General features: G+C 40.8%; 2 pseudogenes; one reads left to right on the plus strand and one right to left on the minus strand.

Annotated features, from left to right (window-relative positions):
• Positions 1 to 12593: 12593 nt before the first annotated feature.
• On the minus strand, positions 12594 to 12712 carry LOC148529217 (5S ribosomal RNA; annotated as a pseudogene).
• Positions 12713 to 17628: 4916 nt separating this feature from the next.
• On the plus strand, positions 17629 to 17746 carry LOC148529218 (5S ribosomal RNA; annotated as a pseudogene).
• The last annotated feature ends 2932 nt before the right edge of the window (positions 17747 to 20678 follow it).

Genomic DNA, 20678 nt, shown 5'->3' on the forward strand with positions numbered 1-20678 from the left:
AGTTTAACCCACATGGGCAAGACAGAAGGTATATCACATGAGTTGTCGTACAGGTCAACGCATAATGTATCTTAAACTTCTTCCCGGTGTGAGGATGGGAGAATGTATCTCCTACAGACAGAGATCTGCAGGTCACACAGCCAAGACAACGAAAACATCCTAATTTATGACTTAGAAAATGAGTAGGTGTTATTTTATTCATATCTGTAATATCAATTTTAACCACCCAATCTTTTATATTTCTACCTCTAGTCTGACATGGCATAAGTCTAGAGCCATATAACAGTGGCAATTCTTTATCGGAACTGATGACAGACCACCAACTTTTGGCCTTACCATTAATTCTCTGACTACTGGTGGTATACCTATTTACCCAAGGCACTATCTTATTCTGTTCTTTATCCAATACTGGTTTTGGTAATAGAGTCTTTTCACGGGGAATATTAAGAACCCTTCTTTTTATCTGTGGCAAATCTGTTCTTTTATAACCCCTTACCACAAACTTTTCTAGCATATCTTGCATAATGCTCTCCACTTGTGTGGGGTCAGACACTATCCTCCGGACTCTTAAAAATTGAGAGTACGGCAAACCCCTCATTAATGCTTTTGGATGGAAGCTATCAAACTGTAGCAAGGTATTGCGATCTGTACTTTTGGAGAATAAAGTCATGGTAATTACTCCATTATCCAGGAATATATTTACATCCAGATATTGGATGTTAACACTACTGATGTTATAAGTTAGTTTCACCACACTGGCCGAATCATTATGCTTATCCAACAAAGCTCTCAAATCTGTTTCTGAACCTTGCCAGAAAATAAGCAAATCATCTATGTACCTAAAGTACAAGATGATGTTATTCAAAAGTGTACCTTCGTTAAATAAGAACCATTGTTCCACACTGTGCATGAAGGCATTGGCGTATGATGGGGCCACATTGGACCCCATCGCACAGCCCGCCCTCTGCACATAATATTTCCCATCGAAGAAAAAATAATTTCTCTCCAATGTAAGATGTAGAAGTTTCAGAAACAATTCGATCGGAGGACCCAAATAATCGACATTATCAGTGATTAATGATCTGACAGTATATGTAGGTATGATGTAAATATATATTTTAACATTATATACTGTATATATATATATATATATATATATATATATATATATATTAGAGATAAGCAGTTTGGAACTGCTCCAAACACCGGGGATCCGAGTCCACCTAAGCCACGGCTCGGGTGTTCCCACCTGACTCGAATCCCAACGTATGATTCTTGCGAGAGTTGGTTTCTATATAAAGGTGCCCAACTGTGTATACAAGCACTGTGACTCCTTGGGCCGTAGCCCACTGTGTATACAAGTACTGTGACTCTGGTGGCCGTACCCCACCGGGTGGGTGTGAGGGCCCAAGGACAATTCCATCTTGCACTACCTTTCATTTCTGCCACTGCTGTGTGGCAATGTTTCATAGATGTGCTTTAAACTGTGGTGTCTGTGCCGCTGCTCTGTCGCTCAGGGCCACTGTTCATGTGATATGATCTGGTGCTGCTGTACTGACATGTTTCTGTGCAACTGTGAGCTTCTGTGAACCTGTACTGCTGTAACATTTGCTGTTTGAAGAAATGCCTAATAACCTGAACTGTAACTCTGGCGTATGAAGCTGTAACCTGTCTGTGCTGGTAATAAAGAGTATTGGACTTTCATCCTGTATATGTGATTTCTTGTTACATTATAGACACACTGTGATGACACAGGGGTAATTAGATTGGTAGAGTGTGGATTGGTGCAGTGTTTAGGTGCTTTAATGAGGGTCCACACACAACTTCTGTGGTAAAATCAAATAAATGGTGCTTTACTTGTCAGCAAGAATCAAAAAATGAAATGAAAATAAAACAGCCTAGTCCTTATTTAGGGCATCTAACTCACTTCTTGACCCCTGACTATAATGGTGCATCTAGTCTGCCAATAAAGTCTCTGCCTGCTTCTCTGCAGGTCTATCACCAGCTCTAACCTGGCTTGGCTTGGTTGCCACAGCTACACAATAGTCAGTCTTGATGGCCTTCCCTGTTTCTTCCAGGTATAGGCTCTAGCTTTCTCAGCCTGCAGCTTGAATCTCCTGAGTTCAGCGACATGGGATGAGGCACTTTCATGATGAAGTCCCTCTCCATTCTTCTTATCAGGGCCTTTCACCACATTCCCACACATCATCAAGACTTGTCTGTCATCTGGCAGTCTCATCCTCCATATTCTGGAGTTTATTTTCCTCCTAACTTTTTTTCTCACTTTATGGTACTTTTTCCCAAAGTGTCATACTTCATCATCATATTTGTCAACTGCATCAAAATCCAGCAAGTTATTTTCCCAGGGGCAAGGTTGAGCTCTCTCTCCAAAGCTTCACTCTGTTCTACTGTGTCATGCAGCTTTTCCTCTAGAAATACATTTATTTCTGTCATACCCTCTGAAACTGCTCTAGTTGCAGCTAAATTGGATTGGGGAGTTTGTACTTACAGCAAACTTCAAGATGGACCATCTCCATCTCTTTTTCTTCACGGTCTGTCTCCAACTGAGTGTGAGTCTGCAGCATCTGGAGATATTTCTCTTTTACTTCACAAAACTTTTCAGCCAGATAACTTTTGTCCAATTCACAATCTTTAAGCTTTACTTGTGTGGACACAATTAAAGAGTATTTTCCTTTTAACACCAGAGTCAGATCTGCCACTTCCACTTGCGTGGACTCTGCATCACTCTGATATCTCTGAACACACACTTTCAATTCTTCCACTTTCTGCTGTAGGACTACACACTTTTGATGCAATTCAACAATGTCTTGCTCTAATATGTCATTCTTTGCTAGCAGTATATCATTCTCATACTTTATCATAGACTTTAATGCTTTAGCCTCCTAAAAGCATTCAGACATAACCTTTTTTTACATCTGCCTCTTTAATAGCTTTAAGTCTCTTTATTCCTCCTGCTCAAATGCTATTTTCAAAGAGGACATCTCACTCTGTAATGTAATTTCAACTTGAGCATGCAAAAGCTTCTCTTTCTTTGACTTTTCCTCTAAGTCACTTATCTGGTCACAACAGCGTAAAAGTATTTCACGCCAAACTTCACAGAGAGAGTCAAATTTTTTCTATGTTGATATAGTCCTCTCCTAGTGGACCTTGCACCTTACTACAGACACTAACATTTTTATTCTGCTTTGGCAATTTATATGTCTCTTTCTCTGGTACATTACTCGGAGCCCCAGCATTTTGAAAAGATTCACCACATCAGATTTCAAACAGCTTTAAATCATTTCCTTGTAACAGACTTTTACTTTTAAACTGAATGCTCCAGTCCCAGATTTGTAAATCTCCAGCTTCTGACTGGACCTTTGTAGCAGGCCTTCTGCCTTTAACACATTTCTTTTTATTTCCCGTAATTCTTGGCACAAAATACACAGGAACAACTTGCTTTTGTTTTCACTATATCACACTTTGCCTTCAACAGTATTTTTCAACACAGCAAAACATCTTTATGTAGCACTACAATTACCAGCATGTATCAAGCAGTCTCAACAGCCTTTCAATAGGAATCTCTGCTCCACACCACACTTGATTAGCCACACCTGACTAAATGAGCTTGAGCATTTCAGCAGAATAAACCACATAATTTCTTTTAACCTTTCCAATGTTGCAAAAAATCCAAATGCTGCAGCTGGTCTGCCAATAAAGTCTCCGCCTCTGCAGGTCTATCACTGGCTCCAGCCTGGCTTGGCTTGGCTGCCACAGCTACACAACACAGTCAGTCTTGGTTGCCTTCCCTGTCTCTTCCAGGTATAACCTCTGGCTTTTTCAGCCTGCAGCTTAGCTGCTTCAGTGTATACAGTCTGTCACGGCTTGGCGTGCGCTTGGACCCGGAGTGGAGTCGGATGAGGAATGAGGACTTGTTTGCTGGTACTTGAAGGCAGCCGGCCTTAGGGGAGTATGACTCATGAAGCAGTGGCACGCGACGGGATCAGAACCAGGCTGCGAGACACTGGCGGAACTCAGAGACCCGGGGTAGGCTGGGTATAGCAGGTAGATGGGATCAGGAGACAGGTAGTAACAGGAGCAAACTGCACCAAGGCTGAGAGGGGAGTCTGCAGAAACACACTGGTACTGACACTTTAAATGAGCAAAGGAGCACAGAGAACTAGCTCACAGCATACGCTGTGATAGACGTTGCACTGGCAACTAAAGAGCCTCTGGACAGCCCTTTAGTACCCTCAGGTAGTGCAGGATTGGTTGCTAGCCTCCCCAGCCCAGACTGAACCTGATTGGCCAGAAAAGACATGTGACCCAAATCCAAGATGGCCGCGCCCAGTGGTCACAGCATGGAAGCTCTGCCAGTCTCAGCCCCTCTCACCTGCCTCCAGATGGAAGCCCTTGGTCTGCGGAGACTCACAGCACCCAGCGCTATTCTCCAGGAACCTGCACCTCTGCTGGAAACACCATGCCACAGCGCCCGGAGCGGTAAGCGCCGCGATCTCAGCAGCCTGTCACCCCTGGTCGTGACACAGTCTATAGAGTTTTTCAGTCCTCCCTGCCTCCTGCAGGTCTCTGAACTCAGGCCTCCTGGCCCCCAATGGCCTCCAGGCACACTGGGTTCTGTAACCAAAAAAAGACAGACAGAGAAACGCTTTGTTGGGCATTTTTTAGTAAATGTGTAATAAAACTTAACTTACTTGTTAACGTTTAATAAGGTAATAAGGTCAAAAGAACAGATATAACAATCTAAAATATTATTAAATTATTTCCTGATCTACTTTTCAGATTTTTACTTATACCTAATATACAGTATAGCAGTATATTAAATGACTTCACAAAAATGCTAATAATAAATGAACAATTCTGATCTAAGTGAATTCAATCTTTCAAAGCTATAATACTGTAAAAAGAGGATTTGCTGACAATAAATTGTTAATTAATCCTATAATTGGTCAAATTGCTATGCCATGTGAAAATATAAAGTCATTTATTTGCAACCAATTAGACTTAGTGGATCAACACATTTATAGGCATATTCAATTAGACACGAAAAGTCCCGTACTTTTCGCCAACATTGCTGGTTTTCCATGCAAAAAAGTATCATGCTTGTCCCCGCTTATCCCCATATTCAATTAGATATCGTCAAAAATGGGACCCAGCGATTCGGACCTGCCGAAAAGTCCTGTCAGATTTGGGTAAATCAGCCTGACACAACTCAAAAGATGCCCTGACATTAGGGATCACTATAGATACCCCTGAATAGGCCTGTTGAAGGTATTTGGGGTACTTAAATGCTCTCAATAGTTGCTAATTAGTGTCTTTGCAGAAGTAGTGAAGAATAGCATTTAGCAGGTTTTTTGCAAAAAATAAATAGTCCCAGCAAATTTGGGGTACATGAAAATGGGTGCTAGCGTATTTTGAAGTTGCTAAACTGAAGTTTTTAAAAACTTAAAAAATCCACCTGCCGCAAACACCTGCAATATTAAAAACACCTGGGACATACTTAGTTTTTAAGTTTGTCCCCCAATTTTGTTTTTTTTTACTCCCCCAAAATGAAAGTTATTTTTGGGGTGTTCTTAAGTTTTTTTTTTACTTTTTTTTGACACAGTTTACCTTTGGGGGGCTGTCCCAAGGGTGCAGGGTGGTTTCCGCAAGTTTGCACCCCAAAACCCCAATTCTGCACTTTTTTTCGACAGCTTTCATAGACTAATCTTTTTTGCCTATTCCAATGCATTGACTTTCCGCACCGGCAAAAAGTCTTTGGAACTGAATACGGAGATAAGTTTTCGCCTGGCGAAATTACATCACCAGCGAAAACTTTTCGCCGAAAACGGCTTATCGCGGCTAATTGAGTATACCCGTTAATTGCAAACACATCTCACATCCATGCAAACATATCTTAAGTTCACGATATGATACAAAGGGCCAAATGTAATAGGGTGAGAGTTTAGAAAATGTGAGAGTTTAGCAGTAAATCTCTCACACTAATACATTGATCAAGTTGTAATTTCAAAACAGGAAACATCTGGATGAGAGTTGAAATCTTGAGAGTTTATTGAGTCTGAAAAACATGCAAGTTTGCATATTCTGTAACTTTATTACATTGGCTGAGTTTGAAAATGTGACAGTTTTCTCTTACATTTTCTAAACTCTCACCCTATTACATTTGTCCCAAAGTGTATAAACCAATTGAAAGCATGTTTCAGAATTGCAACATAATACAAATTAAGTATTCTAAACTGGTATTATCATATCAGAGCTTACCTCCAGTGATCTGTAATGCATAAAGAAAGTTTGACACATATACTCATGAATATATAAGTAATAAAACTGTTTCACCTTGAATTAGAGGGATAAAATCCAAAATGGCGTATTAACCCCTCATTTACTGACAAAACAACATAGATAGAGTCTCTACATGCCAATACTCGGAAAAACAATATGTATTCAGCATATAATGTAATAGATATACTGTCTCTTTCAACTTTACAACGTAAAACAGGTAAATATTCCCCTCCATGTACACTGCCGCTCCAGCAATGTTATTTCTCAAAAACCCATAATATCTTGGTAACATAAATGAAGAAATCAGTGGTGTGTATCACCTATAATGACACAGAGCAAAATTGCCCCTTACTTCTGCTGCCCCGCTGATTGTAGAGACATTGATTAACAGGGTGAGAGAGTGATAAGGTAAATCAACCTGTTATTAGTGATTGGAACACTGGGCTCTGTAGCTGCCAGTCCTCCTTGGACTGATTCCACATGCAGCCTGACTGTACTGTAGGTCTGCCTTGTTAGCCCTCACCTGAGCTCTCTCCAAAAGACAGCTTCTAGGTGTGGTAAAACTTATCAGTTCTACCCTTTGTGGGCGGATCTCCCCTGGCCCACACATAATCTGCTGCTCACCAGTGCCATCTCTGGTGATACTGCCACAACACACATACACAGACATCGGGCTACCTTCCCGATGTGTGTATATATATATATATATATATATATTGTCACAGTCAGATTAGGGGGTCCCTCTCCTGGGTAGGGGACTCCTTCCTTACACACACAGCAGCCAGGAAACAGTACGCCAGACTGGATTCGAGTACAAGCTGGTCGGCACCAGCCTTTATTGTGCAAAATAGAAACAACAAAAGAAACCATAAACATAAATCCTAGCCCTGGCCGGCCTCTAACTTTACAGGTGGTTCCCTCACAACCAGAACCTGGCAGGGCCTAATGCCCTCACCAGCAACAAAGGCACAGCACAACACTCACAGATAGGTTTTCCAAGTGTCTCTAAGCAAACTCCCTGTCTGCTCTCCCAGGTGAGACACTCAGCCCTAAACACACTAGGCTTATATTGGCCACTCTCAGGTGGAAACCCTAACAAGCCTGTTACCAGGCTAAGAGAACCAAAACCTGGAGTGGCCGTGGGTGGAGCCCTCCCTCTCCTCTCACCCACAACCCCCAGGTCCCAAACCGGCTTTTCAAAAAGCCGAGACTCAAGCCTGCTACACTGCAGACTTTCTCCTGGGGATTTTAAACACATAGGACAGGAATCTGGGATAAATGTCCCTGTCACAGACCACTTTACCAGTGATCCTATCACATATCCCCCCCCTTTGTTTCGACCTATGGGGCGGAATAACTGAAGCCCCCAAACAATGAACGCGTGACAACGCGTCTGCTTTAGACAATAGGCCCCCTGGCCTGTGTTCCACTGAAAATTTAAAAGTTTGTAACGCCAAGAACCATCTCGTAATTCTCGCACTACTGTCCTTATTTTCGGACATCCATTTCAAAGGGGCATGGTCAGTGATCAATTTGAACTTTCTTCCAACCAAGTAGTACTTGAGAGCCTCTAACGCCCACTTTATGGCCAACGCCTCCTTCTCCACTGTGGCATCGGGTAGGCATCGAATTTTGAAACACTGTTCAACTTTCGGAAGTCATTGCAGAAACGCACACTCCCGTCGGGCTTTGGAATCAACACAATGGGACTTGACCATTTAGCCAAAAGTTTATTTTCCACCGTGGGAACCAACACTAACACTCTGTCCCCAGGAGCAAAGCTGCGTAACCGAGCATTGCAGTTGTATACCCTCTGCTGTGCCTGTTGAGCCTGTTTCAGGTGCTCTCTCACTATTGGCACCTCTATAATAGGCAACGGAACTAATGGACCCTCAAAACGTGGTCTGGGAGCATGATACTGACACTCAGGGCAGGATGCGCAAAAGTCAGATACCTCTTTATGGAGCCCGGGCCAGAAAAACCTCTGCACTATTTGCTCAGTGGTTTTCTCTACCCCTAGATGGCCTGCCGTTATATGATCATGGGCCAGATCCAACACTGTTCTTCTGTAGGCTTTGGGAACTATTAGTTGTTCCACAATATCTTCCCCCTTCTTAGTCACCCGATATAACAAATCCTGACACATTACCATGTGGGGATAAGACAAAGGACTATCAGGGTCTATGGGTTTACCATCAACTACTTTTACATTCTCCCTGGCTTTTACCAAAGTAGGGTCATTCAACTGCTCCACGGCAAAGACCTCTCTTCTGACCTCTAAATCAGGCAGACGATCCATTGGCCCAACAACACTTCCCACCTCAGTGGGAGGCACATCAGTTGGCGGGCCACCGTCACGCTCCGCATTCTCTAGTTCGCCAATCATAGTAAAAAAAGGAAATAACTCTGACTCAGAAGAAACTCCCTCCTCCACTACATCGACAACCTTCTCAAATGGATCGGGGTTGTTCACTTCTGGAACAAAACGGCTTTCCCACAACTTCCAGAAGTGAGCAAAGTCTCTCCCCAATATTGCATCGTACATCAGACCATGCACCAAACCCACAGAAACTATAGCAGAGCCACATGGTGTCTCGATGTTCACCTCGGCAGTAACATAATATCGAGTATCCCCATGTATGCAGGTCACACCAACAGTTTTCCCCTTATGCCTCAAGGGGTTCACCAGCTCAGCTTTCATAAGTGTCACCAAGCTACCAGAGTCTAACAGTGCCTCTACTCGGTTGCCATCTACAGTGAGTACACACATGTGCTTATCAGTCTCAGCCTGCCGGTCAGCCGTACAGGCTGTCTGTGCAAAGAAAGACGCCCTGCGGTAGACATGAGCAGTATCACATTGCATAGGTTCAGTTGTAAGTGAACAATTAGCAGAAATATGGCCGAAGTCACCACACCGGAAACACTGAATCATATTAATGTCTAGTCGTTTACGGGGCAAGAACCTTCCTGGCCTGGCAGGCCTGTCTCCAGGTTCTACACCCTCAGTCTTAGGTACATTCCACCGCCCAGCACCCTTCTCCCCTGGAACAGTCTTACCAGTGTCTGTGGGAGTTCGCCGGTGCGCCATCGGGGCTCGGTGGGGCATACTCATCAGCTCCTCAGCCGCCACGTACCTCTCCACCAGCTCGACCAACTGGTCCACGGACTTAGGGTCTGCATGGCTCACCCACTTGCGCAGAGTCACAGGTAATGATCGCAGGTACCGGTCCATCACGACCCTTTCCACGATCTGTGGTCCCGTCAGCGTCTCGGGCTGTAGCCATTTTGAGGACAGATGGACGAGGTCATGCATCTGTGAACGTGGAGGCTTGTCCATATGGAACTCCCAGCGGTGGACCTGTTGGGCACGAACAAAGGTGGTGACTCCCAAGCGAGTTAGGATCTCCTGTTTTAGTTTTTTATAGTCCTTGGCATCAGCCAGGCATAAGTTGAAATATGCTTTTTCTGGCCCCCAGACAAAAAAGGTGCCACCAGACTTGCCCACTGCTCCTTGGGCCAACTCTCCCTTTCGGCCGTTCTTTCAAATGTGGTGTGATAGGCCTCCACATCATCGCCCGAAGTCATCTTTTGGAGGAAGTGACTGGCTCGTATGGAGGGAGTGGTGGTGGGAGGACCAGTATTAACATCTCTGGGCCGGGCGACCAGGTGCTGTACCACCTCTTTTATGGCCTGGCTCTTTTCCACGATGGCGACCTGTTGTTGCCTCTGGGCTGTCTCCAAGGCCAACAGTTGCACCCTGGTGGATTCCTGCTGAGCCCAGGTAGATTCCTGCTGAAGTTTGTTCGTCTCCTGCTGAAGTTTGTTTGTCTCCTGCTGAGCTGTTGTAGCTTGGAGCAAGGCCTTAATAATGTCCTCCATTTTGTCCTTGGGTGTAGGTTGGAAGCTGAACCTTGCCTCTCTGAGCATTGGCTGACGCCTCCTCTATGGGACTCCAAGGACACAGTGTTAATTCCACACTCACAAATTGGGTGTCTGTCCCTTTAATTTTTAAACGGGAAGTTTTCCTCTCGCTGCAACTTCAATGTGTGTGGGTGCCCGCATTCTCCACCACATTGTGACACAGTCAGATTAGGTGATCCCTCTCCTGGGTAGGGGACTCCTTCCTTACACACACAGCAGCCAGGAAACAGTACGCCAGACTGGATTCGAGTACAAGCTGGTCGGCGCCAGTCTTTATTGTGCAAAACAGAAACAACAAAAGAAACCATAAACATAAATCCTAGCCCTGGCCGGGCTCTAACTTTACAGGTGGTTCCCTCACTACCAGAACCTGGCAGGGCCTAATGCCCTCACCAGCAACAAAGGCACAGCACAACACTCACAGATAGGTTTTCCAAGTGTCTCTGAGCAAACTCCCTGTCTGCTCTCCCAGGTGAGACACTCAGCCCTAAACACACTAGGCTTATATTGGCCACTCTCAGGTGGAAACCCTAACAAGCCTGTTACCAGGCTAAGAGAACCAAAACCTGGAGTGGCCGTGGGTGGAGCCCTCCCTCTCCTCTCACCCACAACCCCCAGGTCCCAAACCGGCTTTTCAAATAGCCGAGACTCAAGCCTGCTACACTGCAGACTTTCTCCTGGGGATTTTAAACACATAGGACAGGAATCTGGGATAAATGTCCCTGTCACAGACCACTTTACCAGTGATCCTATCACAATATATATATACACACACACATGTGTGTATACAAAAACCAGCATACAGCAGAATTCCATGCAAGAAAGAATGAAGCAGGCTCGTCCTTTCTTGCAAGGAATGCCAAAACATGCTGGTTTTGGATATATGTATAAATATATATATAGAACAATGAGTTGACTGTTGAGCGACTGGTTTATAAAAGTGCATAAATCATATAAATATTCAAACCAATTCTGTGGTTGAAAAATGAAAGTGCCAGTGCTTAATAAATAAATAATTTAACAATTTAATAGATACAAAATATAGTGATAAGAGAAAAAAATAAAAACATACAGCATAAACATAAAAAAGACACCTTTTTTAGATGGAAGGGTAAAATCAGAGAAGGAAAAAGGTCTAAAAACTAAGCACTTTAAAAAGAAAGAAATCTTTTGTTTAAAAGTTAAATAAATAAATAAATAGCTTATCTGAACAAGGTGGATAGGGTTTAACACATTCATAGGTTCAAAAGGCAAGGCAAGCTCTCCCCAATGCGTTTCGTTCTGGGGACTTCATCAAGGGGATACTAGTGTGTTGGGTCATGTTCTTATTTATACCCCCCATACAAGTTCATCAGAGATTAGGAGGCCGCATCATTTCCTGTTCACCCAATGTTGTTCTATTACTCAAAATCCATTCAGCATAGTATGAGCGCATTACCATATGGTATATAGTTAAACTCTTATATCAGAACTTTGTTTTAAATTGTCAAAAGATCAGCAATAATAAAAACATTCTGTTATGAAAGGGCAACATCGCTTTGCTGCCTAGGACTTCCACCCTTAGTGGTTACATCACATCCTGTGCGTTGACGCTTTTTCCAGGGGCCGGGGTAAGCCGGTTACGTCACATCCGCCCTCATGGCTGTGTTCTTCCCTAATCATGTGGGCCCGCTGTCGTCCGTCACTTCCGCCCTTCTGCCAGTCCATGCAATGGATGTATGATTACTTCCGCCCATCGCGTCACTGTACCTCCGCAGCCAGGTTGTTCGTTTCCATGGGAACATGAATAGCGTTATCCGGCTTCTTGGGTACTCCTGGCATGAAGTGCTATGTTGTTCATATCGGACTCAACTTCCGCCCACACTTTGGCATATTAACAGAAACGTTTTGCCGCAATCTGTGACTTAAAGAAAAAACTTTTGTTAGATTCCATAATGTATTACCTTATAGGGAAATATTCAGGACCGCAAATTATTCAATTTATAATTCAAACCATATTCTAATATAATGGTTAGTTACTTTAGCCCAAAAAAAAAAGGGAGGATTTTTTGGGGGAAAAAAAACCTTAAAAAATCAAAATCAGAAGGGGTTTCCCAAAGACTTCTAGTTTTGGTTATACTTGTGTAGCAAAGTTCATGTTTTGCCATATGTCTAACTTCAATAATCTTTTCAGATACTAGTTCTTTTTGTAGATATTTGACATTTCTTCATAGTACTCCAGATGAATTTATAAATTTCCACCGACTCTATATTAAATGCTTCTCAGTTTTCTGAAGTTCTTTCAAGTTTGTATGTTGTTACGTATGTTTTCTCATGTATTTTTTCAGGCTCCATCACTCATACTCCCATTAAAGGATTGTCACCCAACCATAGTTTTGCAGCACCTGGTATTCCTAGGGGGTCACCCATCCTAGTACTAACCAGGCCCACAAGAGCTTCGCTTCCAAGTTCGAGCGGAATTGGGCATATACCCAGTGGTATGGCTGCAATCAATGGTGGTGATTATATCCTATATACCTACCACACCTGAACTTCTCCAAGAAGTCACCCTCCAGGGTACTGATCAGGCCCTCCACATCAATGCACCATATCCCATAGTGGATCGGTAATGAGGTATATTTAGTAGGTGGGAGGATGCCATCACAAGAAAGGCGCAATTTCGTAACTTTCGTTGAAACCTTTCGGTGCCAATGTATCCAATTCGAATAGCCAATACATCTCACGCCTTGAAAGTAAATTTCCAAGATCTCCTCCTCGTTCTCCTAGTGTTACATGTTCAATAGCTTTGAACGTGATGTCTTCTGGATTGGAGCTATAAACTAAGGATAATGTTTTGAAACAGCATGTCCCTCTATTTTATTGCGTATATTGCGGATGTGTTCCTGGATCCTTAGTTTTAGTGGTCTCTTGGTTTTACCCACGTATTTAAGTCCACAGGTACATTCCAATAAATAGATAATAGACGTAGAGTTACAATTCATGAAGGTTTTAATATTAAACTCTTTAGATCCCTCTGCATTCGTAAAGGTTTTTCTCTTAGGATGGACAAATTTACAAATATTGCAGTGGCCACATTTGTAGCTGCCATTGCATTGGAGCATTTTTGACACTTTTATTGTTTCCTTTTCTTGCAACATGCTTGGAGCTAATAAATCTTTCAAATTATTTGACTTCCTGTAAACAATTTGTGGTTGAGATGGTAGAATATTTTTCAGTATTGGGTCCATCAGGAGGATATTCCAATTTTTGTTAAATTCTTTCCTGATTTGTCTCTCATGACCATTGAATGTTGTGACAAACAGTATTTTCTCTGGTTTGCCTGGTACTTCCCCTTTATACTTAAGAAGTTCCTGTCTGTCCAAAGATTTTGTTTTTTGGAGTGCAGTTGTTAAAATAGCTTCAGGGTATTTCTTCTCTCTGAATCGGCCTGCATAAACTTCAAGTTGTTCTTCGCATACCTTTATATCACTGCAGTTGCATCTAATTCTGTGGAATTGGGAGTAGGGGATATTCCTCTTCCATTTATCCAAATGGCAGCTTTCGAAGTGCAAATAACTATTCGCATCAACAGTTTTATTAAAGTTCTTAGTACATATTCTATCTCCCACTGATGATAATACCAAATCCAGAAATTCAACTTTAAAAGTATTCAAATTAGACGTAAATTTCAAGTTCATGTTATTATTTGAAATATGCGTTAAAAATTGGTTAAAATTTTCCTCTGTGCCTTCCCATATAATCAAAATGTCATCAATATACCTTTTATATAAAATGAGGTTGGTCTTGAATGGGTTGTTGGTATAGACATAACAATTTTCCCAGCATCCCATAAACAAATTCGCAAAGCTTGGGGCAAACGTAGTACCCATTACCGTGCTGCATATTTGATGATAAAATTGGTTTAAAATTTAAAATAATTATGGTTAAGTATAAAACACATAAGATCACATATGAACTCCTTAAGTAAAACATCCATAGAGCCATCCAACTCGAGGAACTCTCTTGCTGCATTAATGCCTTTTGTATGCTCTATACATGTATACAGGGATTGCACATCTATAGTTGCCCAGTTATACGTCTGTTTCCACTGTATCCCCTCTAGGCATTGTAAAATATTAGTAGTGTCCTTGAGGTAAGATTCCAGTTCACTCACATATTTCTGAAGGTAGAGATCAACAAATTTCGATAAATTTGAGGTAAGTGAGTCTATCCCTGCTATGATCGGCCTACCAGGAGGTTCCATCAATGATTTGTGTATCTTCGGCAAGAAATAAAATATAGTGGTTCGAGGGTTGGTATTCATCAGGAATTGGAACTCCTCTTTACTGATGATATTATTACGTAAGCCATGTACCAAAATTGTCCTTAATTCATCTATGTAGTTATTAATTGGATCTAATTCCAATTTTACATACAAGTTGCCATCATCCAATAGTCTACATGCTTCTTTGTGGTAATAATCATAATCCATAATAACCAGCCCTCCCCCTTTATCAGCAGGTTTTATTACTATCTCTCTATTGACCTTAAGATTCTTCAAGGCTTCCTTCTCTCTATTATTTACATTTTGTTTCTTTATGTTGCTCATATCGTTTTCACATAATTCTTTTTTCACCATCTCATAGAATACACTTATATAGTTTCCCTTAGACTCTAAAGGGTAGTAAGTGGATTTCCCTTTCAACCCAGATTTTGAGAGGGATTCTAAAGAAAAAGAAGAATACAACGTTAATGAGAAAGTTCTTATCAAAAAAGTGGAAAAGGTGGAAGAATTGGTCATGCAGAGCAAGGAAAAAAACATCATCAGAGATAAAAAAGATTATGAACAAAACAAAGTGAAGAATTGGAGTAGATTTTATGGACAAGAAAGAACCACTAAAAGGCCACTAACAAGAGAGGGACAGGGTTGGACCACAGTCCCCAGGAGAAGATTTAGTTATAGGAAGAAACAGGACATTGAGCTAGCCTCAAGACCCACAACAAGTCATATGAGAAACAGATTTACTGCACTACAACATCTTGATTCAAACAGTGATAGCGATTTTTTATCACCAGGACAGGACCGTACTACAAGCAATCTTTTTTATCTCTGATGAACTTTTTTTCCTTGCTCTGCATGACCAATTCTTCCACCTTTTCCACTTTTTTGATAAGAACTTTCTCATTAACGTTGTATTCTTCTTTTTCTTTAGAATCCCTCTCAAAATCTGGGTTGAAAGGGAAATCTACTTACTACCCTTTAGAGTCTAAGGGAAACTATATAAGTGTATTCTATGAGACGGTGAAAAAAGAATTATGTGAAAACAGTATGAGCAACATAAAGAAACAAAATTTAAATAATAGAGAGAAGGAAGCCTTGAAGAATCTTAAGGCCAATAGAGAGATAGTATTAAAACCTGCTGATAAAGGGGGAGGGTTGGTTATTATGGATTATGATTATTACCACAAAGAAGCATGTAGACTATTGGATGATGGCAACTTGTATGTAAAATTGGAATTAGATCCAATTAATAACTACATAGAAGAATTAAGGACAATTTTGGTACATGGCTTACGTAATAATATCATCAGTAAAGAGGAGTTCCAATTCCTGATGAATACCAACCCTCGAACCACTATATTTTATTTCTTGCCGAAGATACACAAATCGTTGACGGAACCTCCTGGTAGGCCGATCATAGCAGGGATAGACTCACTTACCTCAAATTTATCGAAATTTGTTGATCTCTACCTTCAGAAATATGTGAGTGAATTAGAATCTTACCTCAAGGACACTACTAATATTTTACAATGCCTAGAGGGGATACAGTGGTAACAGATGTATAACTGGGCAACTATAGATGTGCAATCCCTATATATGTGTATAGAGCATACAAAAGGCATTAATGCAGCAAGAGAGTTCCTCGAGTTGGATGGCTGTATGGATGTTTTACTTAAGGAGTTAATATGTGATCTTATGTGTTTTATACTTAACCATTATTATTTAAAATTTTTAAACCAATTTTATCGTCAAATATGCAGCACGGCAATGGGTACTACGTTTGCCCCAAGCTTTGCGAATTTGTTTATGGGATGCTGGGAAAATTGTTATGTCTATACCAACAACCCATTCAAGACCAACCTCATTTTATATAAAGGTATATTGATGACATTTTGATTATATGGGAAGGCACAGAGGAAAATTTTAACCAATTTTTAACGCATATTTCAAATAATAACATGAACTTGAAATTTAAATCTAATTTTAATACTTTTAAAGTTGAATTTCTGGATTTGGTATTATCATCAGTGGGAGATAGAATATGTACTAAGAACTTTATTAAAACTGTTGATGCGAATAGTTATTTGCACTTCGAAAGCTGCCATTTGGATAAATGGAAGAGGAATATCCCCTACTCCCAATTCCACAGAATTAGACGCAACTGCAGTAAGATAAAGGTATGCGAAGAATAACTTGAAGTTTATGCAGACCGATTCAGAGAGAAGAAATACCCTGAAGCTATTTTAACAACTGCACTCCAAAAAACAAAATCTTTGGACAGACAAGAACTTCTCAAGTATAAAGGGGAAGTACCAGGCAAACCAGAGAAAATACTGTTTGTCACAACATTCAATAGTCATGAGAGACAAATCAGGAAAGCATTTAACAAAAATTGGAATATCCTCCTGATGGACCCAATACTGAAAAATATTCTACCATCTCAACCACAAATTGTTTACAGGAAGTCAAATAATTTGAAAGATTTATTAGCTCCAAGCATGTTGCAAGAAAAGGAAACAATAAAAGTGTCAAAAATGCTCCAATGCAATGGCAGCTACAAATGTGACCACTGCAATATTTGTAAATTTGTCCATCCTAAGAGAAAAACCCCCATTATGAATGCAGAGGATCTAAAGAGTTTAATATTAAAAGCTTCATGAATTGTAACTCTACGTCTGTTATCTATTTATTGGAATGTACCTGTGGACTTAAATACGTGGGTAAAACCAAGAGACCACTAAAACTAAGGATCCAGGAACACATCCGCAATATACACAATAAAATAGAGGGACATGCTATTTCAAAACATTTTTCCTTAGTCCATAACTCCAATCCAGAAGACATCACGTTCAAAGCTATTGAACATGTAACACTAGGAGAACGAGGAGGAGATCTTGGAAAGTTACTTTCAAGGCGTGAGATGTATTGGCTATTTAAATTGGATACATTGGCACCGAAAGGTTTCAACGAAAGTTACGATATTGCGCCTTTTTTGAGATGCATCCTCCCACCTACTAAATATACCTCATTACCGATCCACTATGGGATATGGTGGATTGATGTGGAGGGCTTGATCAGTACCCTGGAGGGTGACTTCTTGGAGAAGTTCAGGTGTGGTAGGTATATAGGATATAATCACCACCATTGATTGCAGCCATACCACTGGGTATATGCCAATTCCGCTCGAACTTGGAAGCGAAGCTCCTGTGGGCCTGGTTAGTACTAGGATGGGTGACCCCCTAGGAATACCAGGTGCTGCAAAACTATGGTTGGGTGACAATCCTTTAATGGGAGTATGAGTGATGGAGCCTGAAAGAATACACGAGAAAACATACGTAACAACATACAAACTTGAAAGAACTTCAGAAAACTGAGAAGCATTTAATATGGAGTCGGTGGAAATTTATAAGTTTACAAGTATAACCAAAACTAGAAGTCTTTGGGAAACCCCTTCTGATTTAGATTTTTTAAGGTTTTTTTTTCCCAAAAAAAATCCTCCCTTTTTTTGGGGGGGCTACAGTAACTAAACATTATATTAGAATATGGTTTGATTTATAAATTGAATAATTTGCGGTCCTGAATATTTCCCTATAAGGTAATACATTATGGAATCTAACAAAAGTTTTTTCTTTAAGTCACAGATTGCGGCAAAACGTTTCTGTTAATATGCCAAAGTGTGGGCGGAAGTTGAGTCCGATATGAACAACATAGCACTTCATGCCAGGAGTACCCAAGAAGCCGGATAACGCTATTCATGTTCCCATGGGAACGAACAACCTGGCTGTGGAGGTACAGTGACGCGAGGGGCGGAAGTAATCATACATCCATTGCATGGACTGGCAGAAGGGCGGAAGTGACGGACGACAGCGGACCCACGTGATTAGGGAAGAACACAGCCGTGAGGGTGGATGTGACGTATCCGGCTTACCCCAGCCCCTGGAAAAAGCGGCAACACACAGGATGTGATGTAACCACTAAGAGTGGAAGTCCTAGGCAGCAAAGCGATGTTGCCCTTTCATAACAGAATGTTTTTATTATTGCTGATCTTTTGATAATTTAAAACAAAGTTCTGATATAAGAGTTTAACTATATACCATAGTGGCAATGCGTTCATACTATGCTGAATGGATTTTGAGTAATAGAATAACATTGGGTGAACAGGAAATGATGCGGCCTCCTAATCTCTGATGAACTTGTATGGGGGGTATAAATAAGAACATGACCCAACACACTAGTATCCCCTTGATGAAGTCCCCAGGATGAAATGCGTTGGGAGAGAGCTTGCCTTGCATTTTGAACCTATGAATGTGTTAAACCCTATCCACCTTGTTCAGATAAGCTATTTATTTATTTAACTTTAAAAAAAAAGATTTCTTTCTTTTTAAAGTGCTTAGTTTTTAGACCTTTTTCCTTCTCTGATTTTACCCTTCCATCTAAAAAAGGTGTCTTTTTTATGTTTATGCTGTATGTTTTTATTTTTTTCTCTTATCACTATATTTTGTATCTATTAAATTGTTAAATTATTTATTTATGAAGCACTGGCACTTTCATTTTTCAACCACAGAATTGGTTTGAATATTTATATGATTTATGCACTTTTATAAACCAGTCGCTCTACAGTATTCATTATTGACATTGAGCAGACGCCCATATAAAGTGGGCTTGGTTTACGTAAAATTTACACGGTTTTGCTATATGGTATATCACTTATAAATTATTTATTGCTGGCGCCGTTCCCACCTATTGTTTCAAATATATATATATATGTATACATATATATATATATATATATATATATACATATATATGTGCAAACATCAAAAAATAAAAACATTTAATTAAATAATTGTATTGTTTGTACTATTTGGTCCATTTGTTCACATACATATACAAGCCCTGTGGCTCCAGTCCATGCAGGAATACAGCTGTGCCATCAAAAAAATAAATGACATAATTTGCAAAGGCAAATTGACTCCCCTAATGCATTCCATGATTCCCAAAAAGAATCCTTGTGCACTAGGGCTGCTATTGCTGGGGGTGAATCTTCAGAAGGGGACCAAGAAGACTAGTAGTTTCAAACAACAATTGTCTGTGAAACAATAATTTTCAAGAAACTAAGTATGACAGCCACCATCCTGTTGCACTGCAGATCACTGAAGCCATGATGGCTATGTTAGTATTACATCCGCATTGAATATCCGTCATCAATGCATCTGGTCTTAGCCGTTAAGTTGAGGTCATATGTCCACGCTACCAAATTCCATCTCAATTCTATTTTTCTAGATCAGTAATTCCCTGTACCAGGATGTTAAACAAAAAGCTATTCTGTGCCTAGAAAATGCCATTGTTCAACTATTCACTTAACTTCCAATATGTGGACAAGCGATACTGGTCAAACTAAAGATTACATGACTCTGACAACCCACTGGGTGGGTGTATCACGTTCAACAGTAGTATCTATCACACAATGCTAGGTCATTCACAGACAGGCTACTTTCTGTATCACTGGCTACACTAAGAAGCATGCCAGTGTCAATCTGTTGGAAAACTCAGTGATAGCAAAATGGCTTACCCAGCTAAGACTTTCCTCAGGATTTGTTATTTCTAATAACAGAACTGACATTGTACAAGCATTATGACTGTGTGAATTTTAATGTAATAAACTTGGTGGTTCAGAATTTCAAAGTTCAAAAAATGGCAGGTCCATGTTGGAAATGCTGACTTTGGCCTATAAAATGTATTTGTAGAACATTGCAGAAACTGCAAGAAAAGTTAAATTTGCCATGCCACCAACTGAAGCAAGAGTTAATAACCAGGTGTAATTCCACCCTTTATATTCTTCAGCTATCAAGCCGTAATGCAAAGATCTCCTGGTGAGCAAGTTGCCAGCTCAAAAGGCACATGACATGTCTCCTGCTCTGGTTTCTATTGAAAATGCTACTGCCAGGAAAAAGTGATCTTTTCCAAGAGAGCACTGATGATGCGTTTACTCAGTACACCAAAGTGAAACATTATAATATCAGGTCAGACTTAAACAAAATAAAGCAATTTCGAGCCCCTTGAACAAATTAACTGTAAAGTACTTAAGCTGCCTACCTCCAATGTGCACTAAGAAAGAGTGTTTAGCACAACCGAGAACTATGTGAGCGATTGGCATAGGAGGGTACTTCCAAAAAATGTGGAAAAACTGATCAAA

The sequence above is a fragment of the Taudactylus pleione genome, unplaced genomic scaffold (genome assembly GCF_031769625.1).
Source record: "Taudactylus pleione unplaced genomic scaffold, aTauple2 ptg000086l, whole genome shotgun sequence".
In the NCBI taxonomy this organism is placed as follows: Eukaryota; Metazoa; Chordata; class Amphibia; order Anura; family Myobatrachidae; genus Taudactylus; species Taudactylus pleione.